At 35.5% G+C, this 6,296-nt stretch overlaps 1 long non-coding RNA gene across 1 annotated transcript; it reads left to right on the top strand.

The window, feature by feature from the left end:
• The first annotated feature begins 3,783 nt into the window (after positions 1–3,783).
• Positions 3,784–6,035, top strand: LOC110890057. The gene is made up of 4 exons (XR_002564186.1): positions 3,784–3,913; positions 4,551–4,642; positions 5,783–5,879; positions 5,962–6,035. It is a non-coding gene; the product is annotated as an uncharacterized LOC110890057 (long non-coding RNA).
• The last annotated feature ends 261 nt before the right edge of the window (positions 6,036–6,296 follow it).

The raw sequence follows: 6,296 nt of genomic DNA, 5'->3' as shown, positions 1-6,296 counted from the left end.
CTTCATATCCACTTACCACCGCCTTGTTTGTATGCAAACTTCTTTCTCTGAAGTTGTATAAACATAAATAAACAAATTGGAGCTTCGTTTTCTTTAGAATTATTTTAAGATAAAAGCACATTTGAGCATTATGTGTGGTGTTATACTTTGTTCCTATGTATGATATGGGGTAATATATGATATATTAATGATATAATATAATAATGTATGATTAACTGATAAAATTATATCTTATAGTGTATTTTATATGATTTAACAAAAGTGGTGTGAGTCTTGTGATGTTAATATAATTAATGCATACTATTGCCGTTTTCTCTCGACCCGTTTGTCCGATCTATTGTCGAGGTAATAATCCCACCTTCTGTTAATAACTTATGTCCGGTATTCATGTCTGTATAATTTGTTCGATTTTGGGGCTCATAATACTCCTATTCGTTTCCCGCGACTAAAGGATCATTTAAAAAGGTTTTGGCAAGAGACGAATATACTATATGTTTCGTTGAATAACAGAGTTCCTTTTAATTGTTTTCCGCTACTTGCATAACGGATGTGTATATGCGTGTTGAATTGAGTTGCAGGTGTGTGCTTGTTTGGTGTTTGTGTATGAGTGTGATATAAGACCGTGGGATATGGTGGGGCGTGGGTTGGGGGCATGGTGCGACACGTGGAATATGGGGCACCCAAGACCAAAAGCCAATTTCAAAGGGGTATGGTGGGGCGTGGCTGGGGTGGGGTGGCGTGGCTAGTGCTCTTGGCCAATGAGGTTCCGCCATGTCATGTGGGTAGCCCCGCCCAACGCCCGGTCTAAATCCCACGCCAAAACCCAAGTCCACCCGGGGTGATGACTTGGGCGTTTATACCCAACCCACGCCCCAACCCTGCCCCATACCCCATAGTCTAAGTGTGTGTTAAGTGTGTGCGTGGGTTTGGTTTGGGTGTAAGTATTGCATGTAGGTATTTTTATTTTGTATTTTTCTTTTCTTGTGTGTTACTTGCATGTGCGTATTTGATTATGTGCACATGCATAGGATATGTGGTGTATTATTATTATTATTATTATTATTATTATTATTATTATTATTATTATTATTATTATTATTATTATTATTATTATTATTATTATTATTATTATTATTATTATTATTATTATTATTATTATTATTATTATTATTATTATTATTATTATTATTATTATTATTATTATTATTATTATTTATTATTATTATTATTATTATTATTATTATTATTATTATTATTATTATTTTATGTGTTGCTGTGTGTGATTGTTATTATCTTTTGTGTGAGTGCATGGGTATATGCATTATGTGTGTCACATGTGAGATGTGTTCCCTAAATAGCAGGGTATGTGTGAATTATATGTATGAGACTAATATATTAAACTTATTAATATAGTAGGTTAATGTAAATTAGATCAATCAAGATTTCATTACTACAACTCAACAAATTTATTGATCTGCATCTATTAATATTGCTCAACAAAAATAAATTTGTTAACCTATCTTATGAAAATGAAATTTAACACTAACGGCGCTCATGGCTAATTTACTTAAAGTCGACTTTATATAACAAGTCTTAAAGGAAACTTAAATAGAAACCTTGGTCGTCCGGAAATTTCTGAATAAACGAATTAGTAAATAATACTAATTCATCTTATAACTAATTTAGCCTAACGGGAGCATAGGTCATTGATTGTTTGAGGAAGAGTGGATTTTTGGTGTCACTTTTCTTCGCTTAACAAAAGGTGCGGATTCTTTGGTCTTCTCATCAGAGTATTTTTTTTTTTTCATATCCGTCACTTTGCAGTACGGATTTTGTCTCTTTCAGTTCACATTTATTATTTGACAAGTTCGTAGTAGCATACAATAGACTTTAGCAATTGTAATCATTGTTGCATGTTTCCATGAGAGTCAGTTTAAGCTACCTATATATTAATTAATACATGGCCTAAGTTTCTGTACTCTGTCACCCGAGCATGTCTGACTTGCCGTTTGGGCGTCAATGGCATGACACTTATCGTGACAGTGCGTAATAAAAGTTCACGGCGTCTCTGGTTTGTGCTTGTGTAGCACCTGGCCCCTAGAGGCGTATAGATCGATCTTAGCTCTGAGTCTGAGTTTGTTGTCTGGAGTTGGAATGATGGGTGAACGCCACACTCACCATCTCATAGGTGCATGGACTAGCTAGTTGTGTACCCGTCTGTTTAGGCTCGTGGGTGCTTCCGTCTCACGTAACTTGGTTTGTTGTTATTTTTAGTCACGTAGTCTGATATATGTTTTTGATCTGATATGTTTATAAAATTGTCTGATATGCTTTGTATGTCTGATTATGTTCTGATCACGTTTTGTGTTATGCCTCAGATTATGTTCGGTATTTGTTCCAGTATCAGTTTTGGTTTTGTGTTCAAGAATTTTATATTTCTTTCATTATGTCCCTCCTTTACTTGTACTATTTGATTTTTTCCGTTACTGAGCAACCTTTGGCTCAACCGTATTTTTTTTTTTTTTGTTGTGTTTTCTTTTTGTTGACAGGTAATGTGGGGAACGTTAGGAACTAGTGTTGATGAGAGTAAAATGCAGTTCAAGAATAAAGACTTTTATTTATTTCAGTACTTTTAATTAATTAAGACTTAGGATTTCTTGGTTTGTTTTCGAACCTTTTGGTTGTCTTTTGGTTCCTTTTTTTTTAAACGGATTGTGTTTGGTTTTGATATCTGTAATAGTGACACGTCAGCTCTATTCGGGTCAGTGTTACAGTAATATATTGTATTAATGCATACTGACCGCATGAAATATAGACGCCGTGTTGGCGTAAGAGTCCAAACCAAAGGGAAGGGCTACCACCATTCTAGTCATCCCCATATGCATCATAAACATGCTGCAAAGCTTTATCAATCTCGTCTTCAAAATAATATACCAAGGCGTTGGATTGCGTCAATTAGTTTTAACAAATGTGTATGTTCCTTTGGAACAACCAAAGCTGCTTGAATATTTATCCTCACTTTCTCTTTCAATTCATGAACTATTTGATCCACCTCGTTTTGCTGTGGTTCCTACATTCTCACAAATCATCTTAAAAGTTGATGTGTGTGTATATATATATATATATATATATATATATATATATATATATATATATATAGGGAGAGAGAGAGAGAGGGTGACGACGGGCAAATGGGAAATCTCATTTACCCGCTTTGGGCTATCATCATGCGGGCCCAACAGGCAAAGCCCAACAACAGTTTACCTTGCCCATCAAGGTTATCGTTATGTAAAATGAGCGGGAAAAAGGATCAGAGAGGGCAGACGACATTTAATGCTTGATTGGAAAAGGATCTCTTGTTGGAAATGTACTTCATAGCCGGAAACATTAAATGAGACTGTGATCTTACCGTTGGGGGTCAGACACATGTCTGAGCCCCCCGAAGACTCTCAGAATCCATCGGATCATCTCATTAAAATATCTCATGTGAGAGATAAGGCTTGGTGGTTATATAAGAATGACAGACGATGATCACAGGGGCACTTGTAACGCCCCAAAATTCAAATTATCTAGTTGTTAATACGTTAGCACGTTTAAAAGAAAGAAACATAATAACTAGGTTATTAAACCTAGTTAAAAGTTTGGTTAAAATAAATAAGGATAAGAAATTTAGTTATATAATGAATAGGTTACAAACATGAGGGGTGGTTTGTGAATAAATAGAAAGATTATATATAAAATAAAAATAAAAACCCCAACTACCCATACTTGGGCGTGGAACGATCGAACAGAGAGGAGAAAGAAAAGGGTGAAACCCTAATTCATGAGCAGACCTTCAAATTGAAAGGGGAATTGAAGCCCAGTTGAATGCATGAACTAAGAATGATGATCCTCTAAGCATACCCAACATCAAGTAAGTCGAAATTTGCAATTTTGTGATGTTTGATTTTGTGGGTCTAGTATAATTCGGGTATGTAATGCAAAAATTGGTATGAATAATGGTTACTATGGTTGCTAAAACATCAAGAGATGTTAAATTTTTGAATATGAGCATGGATTAGGCAAAACCCACTTGTATGCTAAAAGATGGTTAAGAAGTTGTGAAATTCTACTTGCAATTTAGATAAATGTTGATGATATTATGATTAATAGGTGATTTAGAACAATATGCATATGGCTAGGGTGACAAATTGTGAAGTTGGGATTGCTTATGTGAATCAATGGGTGAACTAGGAAGAATGTGCTACAATTAGTTGTACAATGTGCACCAAATGGTGTACGCACACCAAGTGTATGATGAAATGCTTATGTGATGGTTTTAGATGAAATTGTACATAAGTGATGGATGGAAATGTCTAGAATGTATTAATGAAGTGATCAATGATATACTATTATGAGATATGCGTTTTGGTTAGACTTGTTGTCACAATTGTAAGATTTATGTAAGACATATGGTACGTGTTATATGTATGTGTGTTTAATGCGGTGGTGTGATGAATTACATGAGAATTAAAGGATGTGAAATTGAGTATATGCTTTATACTTGTTAGAATTGATTCATGTACCGCACGAGCATGGAAAGCAAGTGGTAAAGAAAAGAGGAAGCAAGGCAACGGAAGCATGTACGAAACGGACACTCGAGGTAAGTGATTCTAATTTCACTTCTTAGCTTGTTTAAATAAGGTAGTGTTCTAGATAATTGAGTATGTTACGAAGTCAAACATGGATTTGGTTGAATGAAAACGATGGTTCTCGCTAAGTAGATCGAATGGGTCAAATGAAGTTTTGTTGTCATAACATAATGAAGTGTAAGTAAGTTCCGAACCTCTTTTTAGTATTTAGAAAGATTTGTCAATTTTGTCATATGTTGCGAATAGTGAGATATGTAAGAACGTAAGATCAAATGAAGTTCTAAGTTTAGTTTTGTGGTAATGGGTCAAAAATGTTAACTAAGTCGGAAAATGTGTATTAAAGATCAAACGGGTCAAAAACTAGGTAGCGGGGTAAGGTAAGGATTCGACCATTAAGGCATGAGTGTTAGTATTAGAATGATTTAGGGGCTTGGACAAATGTTATTTTACGTTTTGGGACGTTCGGGGTGCACGAACAGGGGTCGAAACGGTGAAAATAAGCAAAAAAACGGAGAGCAGATCTGCAGAGGGGCGTCCCAGACGCCGCTACCAGCGTCGCCGACGCTGGTGGGTTTTGGCCGACGCCCTATGTTGCTAGTTAAGTCAGTTTCTTTGTTTTCTTTGATTCTCGGGCCCCGTAAGCCCATTCCTAAGCCCCGTTAGACCCCCGTCATGCACCCTAACTTTACCAAATAGTTGTGTGAGTTATGGATGAGTAAGGAACCCGTTTTAAAGCTTCCGAAATGCAACCAAAATTTAAGAGAGAGTTTTTATCAAGTATGGGTAAGAAGGGAACTTGCTTGTGGGTATGCATAAGGATAAAATAAGTAGTCATACATGTGGGTATGTGTTTGGTTGTATGTAAGTAATTGGAACTCGTAGGTGAGTATGACTATGAACGCGTAAGTATGGAGATTTATGTGTATGTAATTTACATGTATAGACGTGTGTGTTTAGGACTTGCATGTAATATTGTGTAAGATGTAAATTGTAAGTATTTGTACGAATAGAAAGGTATGTATGCATGGATTGGAATTTAAATATATGCACGGATGAATGAGACTTGTTTATGCGTATATGTGGACTTATTCATATGAATGGAATCTAACGATGCTAACCGTTTTTCTATTGAGAATGAAATGGAAGTGCAGGTATACAAATAATGGAAGTTGTAGGTTTGACACTAAAATCCAATGATGGTGTTCGAATGGATGGATGAATGGATTAACATAAGCGAAAGCATGAGATGTTGACGCCTAACTATGTATGCTTAAAACTTATGTATGATGTCACTGGTTGCTAACGATGTGATTGTATGTGGTGTCTACAGGTTGCGTGGATTTAGCATCATTATGAAGGATAGAAAGATTGAAGATCGAGTCAAGAGCAAAGGATTGTACGGGATCGGTCACATAGTTTAGCAAATGTAGGTCCGAAGTATTAATATAGTGGAACATGGTAAATCCTTTTTAATGAATGTATGACATTTGATATTCGAACTTTCCTGTAAGTACTATGTCTATTAAAGAACGAAATTTTGGGTTCATATTTTCCGCTGTGTTGTATTTTTTTTAAGTTATTACAAGTTAGTCTTACAGGGAATTGTTCATAATACGAATGGGTCATGCCCGATTTTTGTTAAATTATAGCATGATAATATTACTT

Source organism: Helianthus annuus, chromosome 11 (assembly GCF_002127325.2).
Source record: "Helianthus annuus cultivar XRQ/B chromosome 11, HanXRQr2.0-SUNRISE, whole genome shotgun sequence".
NCBI lineage: Eukaryota > Viridiplantae > Streptophyta > Magnoliopsida > Asterales > Asteraceae > Helianthus > Helianthus annuus.
The sequence above is the reverse complement of the archived record's forward strand: the minus strand, read 5'-3'. Positions and strand labels throughout refer to the sequence as shown.